Raw genomic sequence first — 18,869 nt, forward strand, 5'->3', positions numbered from 1 at the left:
TGCCCGGAGGAGCTGGTCACAGCTAGGGGAGCTCTACAGAGTTCTCTTAGAAAAAGTTTTTTCTTTCTTTTTTCAGAGTGTTATTTTACAGGGAGGCTGCTGGTGACAGCCTCCCTGCAGCGAGGGACTGGGGGGGAAGCAGTGTCCGCCCTGCGGGGTCTTGAGCCACTGCTCCCGCTGACTGGACATTGAGCTCCAGAGGTGCCCGATCGCGCACCGCCACAGGGGAACGCTAGCCCCGGCAGCCAGCCGCCACCCCCTCAGGGAGCTGAAGTGTGGCAAAAGAGTCACTGTCCCCCCTTGCAAGCGTGGGGGACAATGTGAAGAGGGCAGCTAGAGGGTAGGAGCGTTGGAAGGCTCAGCGGTGCTGGGATGGTCGCCCTGGGCTAGCTCCGGACCCTCCACTGACCATAACAATCCTGTCTGGATCTGCGGATCCAGGCCAGCACAAAATCCTCCGGCCAGTATAATCTTTCAAGGAGCGGGAAGACAGTGCCATTGAGGGGGGCGGAGCTTCTGAGAGCTGACCCAGCAGCGTTGGGCTCCATTTTCCTGCCTGCAGCTCACTGCCAGTGGATGCACAGGTCCCTTCAGAGCGACTCCAGCTATCTGCACGGTACCAGGGGGTTGTAGAAGGGGGGGTAGGCTGTGTGAAGACTGTCACCAATTAAGGGACACAGCGCGTGTTTAGGGTTTCCCTATACTCTAATAGCGTTGTGTGTGGGTTGGCTCCAATCTCTGTGTCTCTCTGCCATTCTTGGGGGGGGGGGGGAAACTCTGTCTGCCAGTACCCTGTGTGTTTGTGGGGTGTTTGGGTGTGTGACAACATGTCTAGGGACACTTTCATATGCTGCAGAGGATTTGTCTTCCCAGGAAGACTCCATTCCATGTAATCAGGATTGCACTGTTTTAGCACAGATCCCAGCTAGAGAGCCAGAATGGTTAGTCTCTCTGAGGGAGACTATTTCTTTTTCATCCACTAGGGGTCACTGGAGTACTCTTGGGATATGGACGGCCTCCATAGGAACAGGGCACTGAATATTTAAATTTAGAACACTCCACCCCTCCATATCCCAGAGTACCTCAGTGTTTTTTCTGTGCTCAAGTAGCAACAGGCTTCTGTGGCTTAGTCCACAATTATTTTGAATATTTTAATTTTTTTTAGTTAATATTTTTTCTTTTTTCATACACATCTCTTTCCCCCTTCCAAAAGGCCAGGGTCAGATATAGTGCAAGCTGCTACAAGCAGCTGTGGCGTGTCGGTCCTCACTAAATGAGCACCCTCACAGCCAGACAGAAATCCTGCAGAAAGACTGGCCGGTACTTACAGGGAAGCCCCGTCGGAGCCTCACCACAGGAGTCCAGGTATGTTGGTTGGGGCGGCCAGCTCACGCTGCCGCCCCGCTGTGTGGGGTGTTTTCTTTAACGCTGGCGCACCATACTACTGGCCGCTTGGATCCCTATACAGCCCGCCCGCCACCGCTGCTCCGGCCGCCGCTTCAAAGGGCCGCGCTCCCCACCTCCCGCTGTCTGTTTACAGCGCGTCCCGCTACCCGGCTCCCGCTGGCCGCCCCACACTAACGCTGCCCGACCCGCATACTGCCTCCGCAACGGAGCATACAGGGGGGGGGGGGGGGCATTACAGGCTGAAAGGAGCTGCACGAGGGGGTACAATCAGCGGCACGAGGGGGGACAAGCAGCAGCAGTATGCTAGGCTGCAGGGGTGATATACACAGGATTTTCATACAGGGTTATATATCAGTTTTAAAGATTATGACCTGTACTGTGACTATAAGTTTAAGCATGGCAGCCATTTTAACCATGCTTCCTTTGTCTTCCTGTTGTGATTCCAGAACGTTTCAGTACTACATCTCTACTCAAGGTCTGTAGCAGTGTGTTACCGGATGGATCTACCACATGTAAAGTTTGTTTTGTGGATTCAGTTACGAATACAATTTCTGCTCCGGTTTTAAAGCCAGTTTCCTCCCCGGAGCCTCCATGGGAAATGCTAGCCAATGTACTGGCTGGGTTGCAATCAGAATTGACCGCCGCTCGGCAAGATCTGAGTCTAGGGTGAGACCGCCAGAACTACCGGAGGCGTTTCAGCCTTGCGAAAGGTCCAAATCCATTTTGGGTAGACGGGATAAATTTCATATGTCTTATGATTTACCAGTTTCTGCTATGTTGCATTCTGACGATTCCATGCCAGACCTCACGGCACAAGATGAGGGTGAGGAGGGCGAAGTGGAATCAGATAGTGATGATTTTAACAGCTCAGGCATTGATAATCTCATCAGAGCGGTGCGTCAGTCTCTGAAGTTTACAGAAATTTAGGAGCCTCTGACAAATGATGAAGTAGTATTTACTAAACGACAGAGAACACAATGTGTTTTCCTGTTTCGGAGTCTCTTAATAAGATGTTAGTAGAAGCACGACAGAATCCAGATAAACGGTTTCTATACCTCGCAGATTTGTCTAGTTACCCGTTTCCAGACTCTGTGACATGTACATGGGAGAATCCACCAATGGTTGATTCGTCGGTGTCGAAACTTACAAAGAAATTAACCATACCAGTGCCAACTGCTACTACGCTTAAAGACCCTTCAGACCGCAAAAAAGAAACTATGCTAAAGTCCATGTATATAGCAGCAGGAGTGCTGCCGAGACCTGGGTTGGTTGGCATCTGGGTCACTAAGGCGCTCATAGTATGGATAACAGAACTCATGCCTGCCCTACATGACGAACACCTTATACTTCTTGCTGATCAAATGTGTGAGGCTGCGGAGTATCTATGTACAGCTTCTACTGACGTCTGTCAGCTCACTTCTCGCATTTCATCGTCACTGGTTACAGTACGACGAGCTCTCTGGCTGCGTTCTTGGCAAGCGGAGGCAGAGGTCAAAAGAGGTATAGAGGCGTTACCTTACGGTGGCGAGAAGTTGTTTGGTCCTGAATTGGACAAATTGATTTCTGAGGCCACGGGAGGAAAGTCGGTATTCTTACCATTGCCTCCAACGGTACCAAGACGGAGATACTCTGGACCTGCGTTCAAATCCTTTAGACCTCAGTCCTTTCGCGGATGTGGCAGAGGAACAGCCACGCCTGGTAGACGGGGTCGAGGACGTGGTTTCCAACAAACCAACACAAGTCGTCAGGACGCTAAGGTCGCCGACAAGCCAGTGGCATGACGGGCTACAAGCCCATCTCGGTTCTCCGATTGTGGGAGCACGCCTTCAGACGTTCCATTTGGCGTGGTTCCAGACATCCGCGGATGGGTGGATCCGCAATTTAGTGTTAAGAGGTTACAAAATAGAGTTCGACTGTCTTCCGCCACTGCGGTTTTTCTAGACAGGACTACCTCTCGGACGACCAGAGGGCGGTTCTGCAAATTGCCTTTCAGTCCCTACTGGATTCAGCAGTTTTGATTCCGGTCCCTGTACACCAACAGGGTCAGGGTTATTATTCCAGTCTATTTGTGGTACCGAAGCCGGATTGCTCAGTCAGGCCAATATTGAACTTAAAGGGTCTCAATCGGTATGTCACTTACTACAGATTCAAGATGGAATCTCTGCGCTCAGTAATTGCAGGTTTAGAGCCAAAGGAATTCATGATTGCGCTAGATCTCAAGGATGCGTGCTTACACATTCCGATTTGGCAACCTCATCAGAGGTTCTTGCGGTTTGCAATACGCCAGAACCATTACCAGTTTCAGGCTCTACCGTTTGGCCTCTCGTCAGCGCCTCGGGTATTCACCAAAGTGATGTCTGTGGTGATAGCTCATCTCGGATCCTTGGGAGTGACAATAGTTCCGTACTTGGACGATCTGCTCATCAAAGCCCTGTCTCAACAGATGCTTCTCCAACATGCGCTGTTAACATACAAGGTACTGGTTCACCACGGTTGGATTGTCAACTTCAAGAAATCACATCTAATTCCGTCTCAACGACTTCAATTCCTAGGTATGATTCTCGATACGGTAAATCAAAGAATTTACCTACCACAACGGAAAGTACAGATTATTCGCCATCTGGTACAATTAGTGCTCAAGCCACGCACAGTCTCGGTACATTTGTGCATTCGCCTCTTAGGAACAATGGTGGCGGCTTTCGAAGCGCTTCAGTTCGGAAGATTCCACTCACGTCCATTTCAACTGGATGTGCTCGCACAGTGGTCGGGCTCGCATCTGCAGATTCACCACAGGGTGAGGTTGTCGCCAAGGGCAAGGGTGTTTCTACTCTGGTGGCTCAAGGTACACAATTTAACCGCAGGGAAACTGTTCGGCGCCTGGAATTGGATAATTCTAACGACGGACGCGAGTCTCAGAGGTTGGGGAGCTGTAGTTCAAAATTGTCAGCTCCAGGGTCTCTGGGCGGATCACGAAAGATTGCTGTCTATAAATGTCCTGGAACTCCGCGCAATTTACAATGCGCTACGACAAGCAGTACACATGCTTCGGTCTCAGACTGTCCAGGTGCAGTCAGACAACGCGACGGCAGTCGCATACATCAACAAACAAGGAGGAACGAGAAGCCGCATGGCAATGCAGGAAGTAGCTCGAATCCTCAATTGGGCAGAATACCACCAGGTGATATTGTCGGCAGTGTTCATTCCGGGAGTGGACAACTGGGAGGCGGATTATCTCAGCCGTCTGGATTTTCATCCAGGAGAATGGGCATTAAATCCAGAAGTGTTTCACATGTTGGTCCAGAGGTGGGGTTACCCTCAAGTGGACCCGATTGGCGTCTCGCCACAATCACCAAACGCCCCAGTATGTGTCCAGAACGAGAGATCCAAAGGCAGTGGCGGTGGATGCTCTCACAATCGCTTGGCCGTACAGCCTAGTGTATCTGTGTCCACCGTTTCCGCTGCTCTCTCTGGTGCTAAAACGGATCAAAAGAGAGTTTGTCACAGTCATACTAGTGGCGCCTCGGAGAGCTTGGTTCTCGGATCTCCGCAGACTATCCTTGGCCGCTCCCACTATGTCCGGACTTGTTACAACAGGGTCCGTTCCTTTACCCCGATTTAGCGCGGCTGCGTTTGACGGGGTGGCTATTGAGACCGCCCTCTTAAGAAGAGAGGACATTCCAGAATCGGTTATACCAACCATGTTACGCGCTAGGAAGCCAGTTACGGCAGCTCATTATTACAGAATTTGGCGTGCCTATATAGGTTGGTGTGAAGCTCGGAAGTTTCCGACATCATCTTTCAAGTTATCCCGTCTTTTGTTATTTCTACAGACGGGGTTAGATGGAGGACTGCGTTTATCTACACTAAAGGTGCAGGTATCTGCGTTGTCAATTTATTTTCAAAGACGATTGGCTCTATTGCCGTCGGTACACACTTTTCTGCAAGGTGTCCTCCGAGTACAGCCTCCATTCATTCCACCTATTGCGCCATGGGACTTGAATCTGGTTTTAGATTTCTTACAGTCTTCATATTTTGAACCCTTACAGCAAGTGGATATAAAGTTTCTCTTTCATCCACTAGGGGACACTGGAGTCCTATACAGTAGGGGTGTGAAGCCTTGAACCGGAGGTGTGGCACAATCTAAAATTAGCATTGTCTGCACAGCCGGTACCTCCCCCTTCACATCCCTCCTCCCTCAGTTTGAAAAATTGTGCTGGAGGTAACAGCACGTGGGAGCACTGAGCTCCTGACTAAAATACCAAGAGTGTGCTGCGTCCACCTAATAAAAGGGAGACAAAGCCACATATATATTGGAGAGACAAAGATCCCTATTGAAGGGACCTGCCTCTCTGCACAGTAGATCCTCCAACCTTCTAACAGTGAGTACTGGTTGAAGGAAGACGTAGCTTAGGCTAGGGTACTTCATGTAATTTATTAATTTTTTTTTTTTTTTCTTTCTTGAAAGTCTTTACTATCACTGCTGCCTCCTGATAAAAGAAATAGACCCCCTCTTGCAGATACAGCGGCGGGAGCAGAGTGCGGCGCGGGACTCAGCCCTTCCTCCCTGTGAGCAGGGAGCGACGGCAGAGAGGAGCGCTGCATAAGGACGAATCAGTCAGCCGAAGCGGAGCACAGGCGCCGCTACGGGGCTGTCAAGGCGCGCGCCGGCCAGTGGGTCCGGAGCGCGCCAGATAGTAGCGGGGAAAAGTCTGTTCGCCGAGCGCTGATGGCAGACTCGACGCGCGCCAGCCTGCGGGCGGAGGGAGGGAGGGGAGCCAAAGCAGCAAGTGTTTTTTTTTACGTACCAAGCCAGTAAAAAGCTATAGTGAAGTGAAAGCATATGTGGGGCAGACATTTAGTGGGGGCCATATTTAATGATTATGGCGCCAGAATGTGACAAGGGATGGGTCCTTCCCCTCCCCCCAGTAAAGTAAGGAAAAGGTTGCTTATTACAGAATTAGCTCCCCCTGCTGCACTGCCTGCATAGTGCATAGTAAAATATAACAGAGTGATCGTTAGGCAACAGCTCCCTCTGCTGGTGTAAAATATATTTACAGTATATGAGAATCTCCTGAAAAGTAATATTACTTTACAATTTATATTTTCAAGGGACTTCTGTTTCAAAGATCCCGCAGAAAATTCACGGAAGCAAGCGAATACCAACTCCAACATCGTAGCTGATTTACAGTTGGGGTGTGAGGATTGAGTCGGCTGGTGTTTTATTTTTTTTATTTATTTATTTAATTAAAGTAAAGATATTGGCCTGCTGCTTTTTATATACGAAAAGGACAGGTAATTCCAGCCGGATCCAAAACCTTCGCTTCCGTTATCTCCCAGTCTTTCTCTTCGTAGTTTAAAGGGTGAAAGCGCGGCGGGCTACCCTGGTACAGGGTTTTCAAAACAACATGTCTAAGGCAACCAAGACCTCCAAGACCTGTTATGTTTGTACGAAATGTAACAAGAAGAGCACGCGGGTTGGCAGCTCACGTAAACCAGCCAATAGTGGTCCCATCTTTCCAGGGTCTCACAGATGAGGACGTGTCATTGGATGTTGTCCGAGCTTTACGGGTATACGTACAGGTTACGTCGTCCTTCAGAAAGTCGGACCATTTGTTTGTTCTTTACGATGGGCCAAAGAAGGGTTGGCCGGCATCTAAGCAGTCTTTGTCTAGATGGATTAGACTTGCCATTCGGCAAGCTTATATTTCCTGTGGCAAACAGGTTCCGGTTCAGACGGGTGCTCATACTACTCGATCAGTGGGTGCCTCGTGGGCGGCTGCCAGGGGTGCTTCCACTACTCAACTATGCAGGGCGGCGAAGTGGTCTTCAGCCCACACGTTCGCAAAATTTTACAAGTTTGATACTTTTTGCGTCCGGAGAATCTAAGTTCGGACGTTTAGTTTTGCAGGCCACCGACAGCACTCCCTCCCTGGGGGAAAATTTCAGGACGTCCCCTACTGTATAGGACTCCAGTGTCCCCTAGTGGATGAAAGAGAAGAGGATTTTGGTACTTACCGATAAATCCATTTCTCTGAATCCTCTAGGGGACACTGGACGCCCGCCTCGGTGCTGTCAACCTGCTGTGTTCAAAGTTCTTGTTTTAAACAGTTCGTGCAAACAGCGTTAGTTATTCGGTTAAGAGTTCTTGGCTGCTGTTTGATATGTTGTATGGTTCGGTTCCTCGCCATGTGCTATAGTGTCATGTCCTATTCTCTCAGTCAAATTTTTCAAAATGAGGGAGGAGGGATGTTTAGGGGGAGGAACCGGCTGTGCAGACAATGCAAATTTTAGATTGTGCCACACCTCCGGTTCAAGGCTTCACACCCCTACTGTATAGGATTCCAGTGTCCCCTAGAGGATTCAGAGAAATGGATTTATCGGTAAGTACCAAAATCCTCTCCTCACTTGGAAAACAATTTTTCTTTTAGCCTTAGCTTCGGCAAGGCGTGTTTCAGATTTGGGTGCCTTGTCATGCAAGCCACCGTATTTGGTGTTTCATGATGACAGAGCGGAACTTCGGACGAATCCCGCTTTCTTACCAAAGGTAGTGTCATCTTTTCACATCAATCAACCAATAGTAGTTCCTGTGTTGACAGGACATTCTGGAACTTTGGATGTGGTACACTCATTACGCGTTTATGTATCCCGAACGTCTACAGTTCGTAAGACGGATACGTTGTTTGTTCTCTATGATGATGCCAAGATGGGTTGGCCAGCGTCTAAGCAGACCTTATCCAGATGGATAAAACTGACTATACGTCAGGCTTACCTTCATGCTAGGTTACAGCCGCCTACATCAGTAACAGCTCATTCCACACGTTCTGTGGGAACTTCATGGGCAGCTGGTCGTGGAGCTTCCACGACGCAGCTTTGCCGTGCGGCTACATGGTCATCAGTGCACACGTTTGTGCGCTTTTACAAGTTTGATACGTTTGCGGCATCAGCATCTAGCTTTGGCCGCCTAGTGTTACTGGTGCCAAACAGCTCTCCCGCCCAAGGGGGAAGCTTTGGTACGTCCCAAGAGTACTCCAGTGACCCCTAGTGGATGAAAAAGAAAATAGGATTTTGGTACTTACCAGGTAAATCCTTTTCTCTATCGTCCTAAGTGGATGCTGGGGTTCCTGAAAGGACCATGGGGAATAGCGGCTCCGCAGGAGACAGGGCACAAAAAAGTAAAGCTTTTACCAGATCAGGTGGTGTGCACTGGCTCCTCCCCCCATGACCCTCCTCCAGACTCCAGTTAGATTTTGTGCCCGAACGAGAAGGGTGCAATCTAGGTGGCTCTCCTAAAGAGCTGCTTAGAGAAAGTTTAGCTTAGGTTTTTTACTTTACAGTGAGTCCTGCTGGCAACAGGATCACTGCAACGAGGGACTTAGGGGAGAAGTAGTGAACTCACCTGCGTGCAGAGTGGATTTGCTGCTTGGCTACTGGACACTAGCTCCAGAGGGACGATCACAGGTACAACCTGGATGGTCACCGGAGCCGCGCCGCCGGCCCCCTTGCAGACGCTGAAGAGAGAAGAGGTCCAAAATCGGCGGCTGAAGACTCCTGAGTCTTCATAAAGGTAGCGCACAGCACTGCAGCTGTGCGCCATTTTCCTCTCAGCACACTTCACACAACAGTCACTGAGGGTGCAGAGCGCTGGGGGGGGCGCTCTGAGAGGCAAATAAAAACCTTATTAGAGGCAAAAAATACCTCACATATAGCCCACAGAGGCTATATGGAGATATTTAACCCCTGCCTAACTTCAAAAATAGCGGGAGACGAGCCCGCCGGAAAAGGGGCGGGGCCTATCTCCTCAGCACACAGCGCCATTTTCTCTCACAGAAAAGCTGGAGAGAAGGCTCCCAGGCTCTCCCCTGCACTGCACTACAGAAACAGGGTTAAAACAGAGAGGGGGGGCACTGATTTTGGCGATATTGTATATATATAAAAGATGCTATAAGGGAGAAACACTTATATAAGGTTGTCCCTATATGATTATAGCGTTTTTGGTGTGTGCTGGCAGACTCTCCCTCTGTCTCCCCAAAGGGCTAGTGGGTCCTGTCCTCTGTCAGAGCATTCCCGGTGTGTGTGCTATGTGTCGGTACGTGTGTGTCGACATGTATGAGGACGATGTTGGTGAGGAGGCGGAGAAATTGCCTGTAATGGTGATGTCACTCTCTAGGGAGTCGACACCGGAATGGATGGCTTATTTAGAGAATTACGTGAGAATGTCAACACGCTGCAAGGTCGGTTGACGACATGAGACGGCCGACAATCTATTAGGACCGGTCCAGGCGTCTCAGAAACACCGTCAAGGGTTTTTAAAAACGCCCATTTACCTCAGTCGGTCGACACAGACACAGACACGGACACTGAATACAGTGTCGACGGTGAATAAACAAACGTATTTCTCATTAGGGCCACACGTTAAGGGCAATGAAGGAGGTGTTACGTGTTTCTGATACTACAAGTACCACAAGAAAGGGTATTATGTGGGAGTGAAAAAACTACCTGTAGTTTTTCCTGAATCAGATAAAATAAAATGAAGTGTGTGAGGATGCGTAGGGTTACCCCGATAGCAAATATTGGCGTTATACCCTTTCCCGCCAACGTTGGGAAACACCCCTTAGGGTGATAAGGCGCTCACACGCTTATCAAGTGGCGTTACCGTCTCCAGATACGGCCGCCCTCAAGGAGCCAGCTGATAGGAAGCTGGAAAAATATCCTAAAAAGTATATACACACATACGGTGGTTATACTGCGACCAGCGATCGCCATCAGCCTGGAGATGCAGTGCTGGGTTGGCTTGGTCGGATTCCCTGACTGAAAATATTTTATTCATGTAGAGCATTTAATAGGATGCATTCTATATATATGTATGTGAGATGCACAGAGGGATATTTGCTCTCTGGCATCAAGATAAGTGCGTTGTCCATATCTCCCAGAAGATGTCAGGGACACGACAGTGGTCAGGTGATACAGATCCCATACGGCAGATGGAAGTATTGCTGTATAAAGGGAAGGAGTTATTTGGGGGTCGGTCCATCGGACCTGGGGACCACAGCAACAGCTGGGAAATCCAACCTTTTTTACCCCAAGTTACATCTCAGCTAAAAAAGACACAGTCTTTTCAGCCTCAATCTTTCCTTTCCCATGAGGGCATGCAGGCAAAAGGCCAGTCATATCTGCCCAGACATAGAGGTAAGGGAAGTAGACTGCAGCAGGCAGCCCTTTCCCAGGAAAAGAAGCCCTCCACCGCGTCTGCCAAGTCCTCAGCATGACGCTGGGGCCGTGCAAGCGGACTCAAGGTGGGGGGGTAGTCTCAAGAGTCTCAGGGCGCAGTGGGATCACTCGCAAGTTGACCCCTAGATCGTACGAGTATTATCCCAGGGGTAAAGATTGGAGAGTCGAGACATCTTCTCCTCGCAGGTTCCTGAAGTCTGCTTTACCAACGGCTCCCTCCGACAGGGAGGCAGCATTGGAAACAATTCACAAGCTGTATATCCAGCAGGTGATAATCAAAGTACCCCTCCTACGACAAGGAAAAGGGTATTATTTTTCCACACTATATGGTGGTACTGAAGCCAGACGGCTTGGTGACACATAGTCTAAATCTAAAATGTTTTGAACACTTACATAAAAGGTTCAAATCGAGATAAAGTCACTCAGAGCAGTGATAGCGAACCGGAAAAAAGGGGACTATATGGTATCCCTGGACATCAAGGATTACCTCCATGTCCAAATTTTGTCCTTCTCATCAAGGGTACCTCTGGTTCGTGGTACAGAACTGTCAATATCAGTTTCAGACGATGCCGTTTGAATTATCCACGGCACCCCGGGCCTTTTTACCAAGGTAATGGCCGAAAAGATGTTTCTTCAAAGAAAAAAGGCATCTAAATTATCCCTTACTTGCACGACCTAAAAAGGGCAAGTTCCAGAGAACAGTTGGAGGTCGGAAGAGCACTATCTAAAGTAGTTCTTCGACGGCACGACTGGATTCTAAATATTCCAAGAATCGCAGCTGTTTTCCGACGATACGTCTGCTGTTCCTAGGGATGATTCTGGACACGGTTCAGAAAAAGGTTTTTCTTCCCGAGGAAAAAGCCAAGGAGTTATCCGACCTGTCAGGAACCTCCTAAAACCAGGAAAGGTGTCTGTACATCAATGCACAAGAGTCCTGGGAAAAATGGTGGCTTTTTACGAAGCAATTCCATTCGGCAGATTCCATGCAAGAATTTTCCAAAGGGATCTGTTGGACAAATGGTCAGGGTCGCATCCTCAGATGCACCTGCGAATAACCCTGTCGCCAAGGACAAGGGTATATCTTCTGTGGTGGTTGCAAAAGGCTCATCTATTGGAGGGCCGCAGATTCGGCATACAGGATTTGATCCTGGTGACCACGGACGCCAGCCTGAGAGGCTGGGGAGCAGTCACACAAGGAAGAAACTTCCAGGGGGTATGGACGAACCTGGAAAAGTCTCTTCACATAAACATTCTGGTACTAAGAGCAATCTAAAATGCTCTAAGCCAGGCGGAACCACTCCTGCAAGGAAAACCGGTGTTGATTCAGTCGGACAACATCACGGCGGTCGCCCATGTAAACAGACAGGGCGGCACAAGAAGCAGGAGTGCAATGGCAGAAGCTGCCAAGATTCTTCGCTGGGCGGAAAATCACGTAATAGCACTGTCAGCAGTGTTCTTCCCGGGCGTGGACAACTGGGAAGCAGACTTCCTCAGCAGACACGATATTCACCCGGGAGAGTGGGGTCTTCATCCAGAAGTCTTCCACATGCTAATAAACTGTTGGGAAAGACCAATGGTAGACATGATGGCGTCTCGCCTCAACAAGAAACTGGACAAGTATTGCGCCAGGTCAAGAGATCCACAGGCAATAGCTGTGGACGCACTGGTAACACCTTGGGTGTACAAATCAGTATATGTGTTTCCTCCTCTGCCTCTCATACCAAAGGTATTGAAGATTATACGGTGAAGAGGAGTAAGAACAATACTAGTGGCTCCGGATTGGCCAAGAAGGACTTGGTACCCGGAACTTCAAGAGTTGGTCACGGACGACCCGTGCCCTCTACTTCTGAGAAGGGACCTGCTACAACAGGGTCCCTGTCTCTTTCAAGACTTACCGCGGCTGCGTTTGACGGCATGGCGGTTGAACGCCAGATCCTAAAAGGGAAAGGCATTCCAGAAGAAGTCATTCCTACCTTGATTAAGGCAAGGAAGGAAGTCACCGCGAAACATTATCACCGCATTTGGCGAAAATATGTCGCGTGGTGCGAGGATCGGAGTGTTCCGACGGAGGAATTTCAACTGGGTCGTTTCCTACATTTCCTACAATCAGGATTGTCTATGGGTCTCAAATTGAGATCTATTAAGGTTCAAATTTCGGCCCTGTCAATATTCTTCCAAAAAGAATTGGCCTCAGTTCCTGAGGTACAGACTTTTGTTAAAGGAGTACTGCATATACAGCCTCCTGTGTTGCCTCCGGTGGCACCGTGGGATCTAAATGTAGTTTTAGATTTCCTCAAATCCCATTGGTTTGAACCATTGAAAAATGTGGATTTTAAATATCTCACATGGAAAGTGACTATGTTACTGGCCCTGGCTTCCGCCAGGAGAGTATCTGAATTGGCGGCTTTATCTTATAAAAGCCCTTATCTAATCTTCCATTCGGATAGGGCAGAACTGAGGACTCGTCCGCATTTTCTCCCTAAGGTGGTATCAGCGTTTCACCTGAACCAACCTATTGTGGTGCCTGCGGCCACTGGCGACTTGGAGGACTCCAAGTTGTTGGACGTTGTCAGAGCCTTAAAAATATACATTTCAAGGACGGCTGAAGTCAGAAAATCTGACTCGCTGTTGATACTATATGCACCCAACAAGTTGGGTGCCCCTGCTTCTAAGCAGACGATTGCTCGTTGGATTTGTAACACAATTCAACTTGCTCATTCTGTGGCAGGCCTGCCACAGCCTAAATCTGTTAAGGCCCATTCCACAAGGAAGGTGGGCTCATCTTGGGCGGCTGCCCGAGGGGTCTCGGCATTACAATTCTGCCGAGCAGCTACGTGGTCGGGGGAAAACACGTTTGTAAAATTCTACAAATTTGATACCCTGGCAAAAGAGGACTTGGAATTCTCTCATTCGGTGCTGCAGAGTCATCCGCACTCTCCCGCCCGTTTGGGAGCTTTGGTATAATCCCCATGGTCCTTTCAGGAACCCCAGCATCCACTTAGGACGATAGAGAAAATAAGAATTTACTTACCGATAATTCTATTTCTCGGAGTCCGTAGTGGATGCTGGGCGCCCATCCCAAGTGCGGATTATCTGCAATACTGTACATAGTTATTGTTAACAAATTCGGGTTATATTGTTAAGGAGCCATCTTTTAGAGGCTTTTTCTGTTATCATACTGTTAACTGGGTTTAGATCACAAGTTGTACGGTGTGATTGGTGTGGCTGGTATGAGTCTTACCCGGGATTCAAATTGCCTCCCTTATTGTGTACGCTCGTCCGGGCACAGTACCTAACTGGAGTCTGGAGGAGGGTCATGGGGGGAGGAGCCAGTGCACACCACCTGATCTGGTAAAAGCTTTACTTTTTTGTGCCCTGTCTCCTGCGGAGCCGCTATTCCCCATGGTCCTTTCAGGAACCCCAGCATCCACTACGGACTCCGAGAAATAGAATTATCGGTAAGTAAATTCTTATTTTCTTTGAATCCATAGGGGGCACTGGACGCCCACTCAGAGCAGTTAAACCTGGTTTCTGGTAAGTTCAGGGGATCTTATGGTAACACACTCTCGCCGACTGGTTCAAATTAGCAAGTGCTGGTTATGGTGTCAACTGTTTAGTTGTCAGTAACGTTATGTGTCAACTTCATTGTTGTCCGTTCTGTTCTATGTAATACTCCATTGTCAACCTCTCTCTAGCTCCTGTTCGGCTCAGTAAAAAACACTGAGGTACTCTGGGATATGGAGGGGTGGAGTGTTCTAAATTTAAATATTCAGTGCCCTGTTCCTATGGAAGCCGTCCATATCCCAAGAGTACTCCAGTGCCCCCTATGGATTCAAAGAAAAGGATTTACCTGGTAAGTACCAAAATCCTGTTTTCTCAGATTTCTGATAGAGTTGCTAGGACTGAGCATGCCACTCAGGTCCTCTGTGGTTGTATGGTCTGATACTGCCTCATCGGGTCCCCTGCAGTACATTCTCACAAACGTGCACTTGCAATCATGCAGGATGACACGGACACCGACTCTGACGCTGCAGGCGGTGACAGGGATGTGTTGAGGGGGTCAGCACTTGCCAATGGGGTGCAGTTGATGATTCAGGCTGTTAGGGATGTTTTACACATTTCGGACACATCTCCGGAACAGGTGGAGGAGGCCTTCTTTACAGATACTAAGAAGCCCCCCCCCCCTCCCTCACCTTCCCGGCATCCAAAGAATTAAATGCTATCTTTGAAAAGGCATGGGAAACTCTGGAAAAGAAATTCCAGATTCTCAAGAGAGTCTTGGTTGCTTTTCCCTTCCCAGAGGAAGATAGGAAAAAATGGGAGTCCCCACCAATAGTCAACGCCTCTGTCTCCAGGCTGTCCAAACAGGTGGTGTTACCGGTCCCGGGATCTACCGCGTTAAAGGACCCGGCAGATCACAAGGTCGATGCTACACTGAAATCCATTTACACGGCTACAGGGGCTATATTGCGGCCTACTATAGCCTGTGCTTGGATTGCTAAAGCTACTGCCAGGTGGTCAATCACTCTGCAGGAGGAATCGACTACGCTGGATAAGGGGGACGTTGATTTTGGTTACCTACCGGTAAATCCTTTTTCTTTTTCATCCACTAGGGGTCACTGGAGTACTCTTGGGATATGGACGGCTTCCACAGGAACAGGGCACTGAATATTTAAATTTAGAACTCTCCACCCCTCCATATCCCAGAGTACCTCAGTGTTTTTTCTGTGCTCGAAGTAGCAACAAGGCTTGTGTGGAGCTCAACCACACTTCTTTTGAATATTTTTTATTTTTCATTTGTACTTTTTACAATCTTCAGCACATCCCTTCCCAGTTTATAAAAAAAACGTGGGTCCGGGATAGTGCCGCTGCACGGAGGCAGCGCATGGCGTGTCGGTCCTCACAAAGAGCACCCTCACAGCCACACACAGCCCATTGACTGCTGCAAGAGCTGGACGGAACTTACAGACAGAAGCCCCGTCACAGCCATCGCTACTGGAGTCAAGGTATGCTGGGGGGACGGGGCGGTCAGCACACGCTGCTGTCCCACTGTGTGGGGAAAATGTTTTAACAAGCCGCCCGCCCCAGCCGCTACTACCATCACGCTGTACGGGGTTCAGCGCTAGACACAGCCGCTCCAACTAGCGCTATACCGACGCTCCGCATGCGCTCACACCCGCTAGCCAGACTTCTGCAGCATTGCCGCTCTCCCCGCTAGAAGACTCCCCGGCTCACTGCAATAGCTCAGGGGAGAGAAGGCTGCTCACAGAGCATAGGCTGCATGCCGTGCTGCAGGGGTTATAATAGGCTGCATGGGTTTAAATATTGCATATGCTGCATCCATTATGTTAATAGGTTGTTAGGCCTATTTCTCTAACGTCCTAGAGGATGCTGGGACTCCGTAAGGACCATGGGGATAGACTGGCTCCGCAGGAGACATGGGCACTTTAAGAAAGACTTTAGGCTCTGGGTGTGCACTGGCTCCTCCCTCTATGCCCCTCCTCCAGACCTCAGTTTGATACTGTGCCCAGAGGAGATGGGTGCACTGCAGGGAGCTCTCCTGTGTTTCCTGTAAGAAAGTATTTTGGTTAGGTTTTTTATTTTCAGGGAGCCTGCTGGCAACAGACTCCCTGCATCGAGGGACTGAGGAGAGAGAAACAGCCCTACTTCTCTGAGTTTCAAGGTCCTGTTTCTTAGGTTACTGGGCACCATTAGCTCCAGAGGGATTGGTACGCAGGTTTCATCCTCGCCGTCCGTCCCAGAGCCGCGCCGCCGTCGTCCTCGCAGAGCCAGAAGATAGAAGCCGGGTGAGTATGAGAAGAAAGAAGACTTCAGAGGCGGCAGAAGACGTCTGATCTTCATAGAGGTAACGCACAGCGGTGAAGCTGTGCGCCATTGCTCCCGTTCACCTCACACACTCCGGTCACTGTAAGGGCACAGGGGGGGCGCCCTGGGCAGCAGTATAAACCTCTCCTATGGCAAAAGCATATATATACATGTACAGCTGGGCACTGTACATGTATATAAAGAGCCCCCGCCATGTTTTGATAGATTTTGAGCGGGACAGAAGCCCGCCGCCGAGGGGGCGGGGCTTCTTCCTCAGCACTCGCCGGCGCCATTTTCTCCACAGCACAGCGCTGAGAGGAAGCTCCCCGGACTCTCCCCTGCTTACTGACGGTGACTGTGGGTTTTTCAAGAGGGGGGGGGCACATAATTGGCGTGTATAACGTTAGAACAGCGCTACTGGGGTAAAACATTCTGTGATTTTTTTCTGGGTCATATAGCGCTGGGGTGTGTGCTGGCATACTCTCTCTCTGTATCTCCAAAGGGCCTGGTGGGGAACCTGTCTTCAGAAAAGAGCTTCCCTGTGTGTGTGGGGTGTGTCGACATGTATGAGGTTGAAGGCTCACCTAAGGAGGAGGGAGAGTGTATGAATGCAAGGTCTCCGTCGGCAGCGCCGACACCTGACTGGATGGATATGTGGAATGTCTTAAGTGCTAATGTGAATTTATTGCACAAAAGATTAGACAAAGCTGAGGCTAGGAAACAGGAAGTCAAACCATGCCTGTCCCAATGTCGACGAGTCCTTCGGGATCTCAGAAGCGCACACTATCCCAAATAGTTGACACAGATACCGACACGGATTCAGACTCCAGTGTCGACTACGATGATGCAAAATTAAAGCCAAAAGTGGCTAAGGATATTCGATATATGATTATTGCAATAAAAGAGGTTTTGCATATCACAGAGGAACCCCCTGTCCCTGACACAAGGGTACACATGTATAAAGAGAAAAAGCCTGAGGTCACCTTTCTATCCTCGTATGAGCTGAACGAATTATGCGAAAAGGCTTGGGAAACCCCCGACAAGAGACTGCGGGTTCCCAAAAGGATTCTTATGGCGTATCCTTACCCGCAAAAGGATAGGATACGATGGGAATCATCTCCTAAGGTGGACAAGGCATTGACACGCTTATCAAAAAAGATAGCGCTGCCATCCCAAGATACGGCTACCCTCAAGGATGCTGCTGATCGCAAGCAGGAGGTTACCATGAAGCCCATTTACACACATTCTGGTACAATACTTAGACCGGCAATGGCGTCGGCCTGGGTTTGTAGTGCTGTGGCTGCATGGACTGATTCCTTATCAGCGGAGATTGAGACCCTAGATAAGGATACCATTTTAATGACCCTAGGGCATATAAAAGATGCTGTATTCTATATGAGGGATGCTCAAAGAGATGTTTGTTTACTAAGTTCCAGAATAAACGCTATGTCTGTTTCCGCTAGGCGAGTCTTATGGACCCGACAGTGGACGGGGGATGCCGACTCGAAGAGGCATATGGAGTTTTTGCCTTACAAAGGTGAGGAGTTATTTGGAGAAGGCCTCTCGGACCTCGTCTCCACAGCTACGGCAGGTAAATCGAATTTCTTGCCTTATGTTCCCTCACAGCCTAAGAAAGCGCCTCATTATCAAATGCAGTCCTTTCGTTCGAATAAAAGCAAAAAAGTACGTGGATCGTCCTTTCTTGCCAGAGGTAAGGGCTGAGGAAAAAAGCTGCACACAGCTAGTTCCCAGGAACAGAAGTCCTCCTCGGCCTCTGCAAAATCCACCGCATGACGCTGGGGCTCCCCTGAGGGAGTCCGCTCCAATGGGGGCACGTCTTCGACTTTTCAGCCACATCTGGGTTCTCTCACAGGTGGATCCCTGGGCAATAGAAATTGTTTCTCAGGGATATAAGCTGGAATTCGAAGAGGTCCCCCCTCGCCGGTTTTTCAAATCGGCTCTGCCAGCTTCTCCCTCAGAGAGGGAGTTAGTGTTAAATGCAATTCAAAAATTGTATCTTCAACAGGTGGTGGTCAAGGTTCCCCTACTGCAACAGGGGAGGCGATATTACTCAACCCTGTTTGTGGTCCCGAAACCGGATGGTTCGGTCAGACCCATTTTGAATTTAAAATCCCTGAACCTATACTTGAAAAAGTTCAAGTTCAAGATGGAGTCGCTCAGAGCGGTCATCGCCAGCCTGGAAGGGGGGGATTTTATGGTTTCCCTAGAAATAAAGGATGCGAACCTTCATGTTCCAATATTTCCTCCTCATCAGGCGTTCCTGAGATTTGCTGTACAGGATTGTCATAACCAATTTCAGACGTTGCCGTTTGGGCTTTCCACGGCCCCGAGGATTTTCACCAAGGTACTGGCGGTAATGATGGTGCTTCTGCGCAAGTGAGGTGTCA

General features: G+C 49.3%; 1 protein-coding gene across 1 annotated transcript in view; it reads left to right on the forward strand.

Moving 5' to 3' along the window:
• Positions 1 to 18,869, forward strand: part of DDX17 (DEAD-box helicase 17) — a 182,741-nt gene that overhangs the window by 142,797 nt on the left and 21,075 nt on the right. The gene's annotated exons all lie outside the window — the stretch shown is intronic.

Source organism: Pseudophryne corroboree, chromosome 9 (assembly GCF_028390025.1).
Source record: "Pseudophryne corroboree isolate aPseCor3 chromosome 9, aPseCor3.hap2, whole genome shotgun sequence".
Lineage (NCBI taxonomy): Eukaryota > Metazoa > Chordata > Amphibia > Anura > Myobatrachidae > Pseudophryne > Pseudophryne corroboree.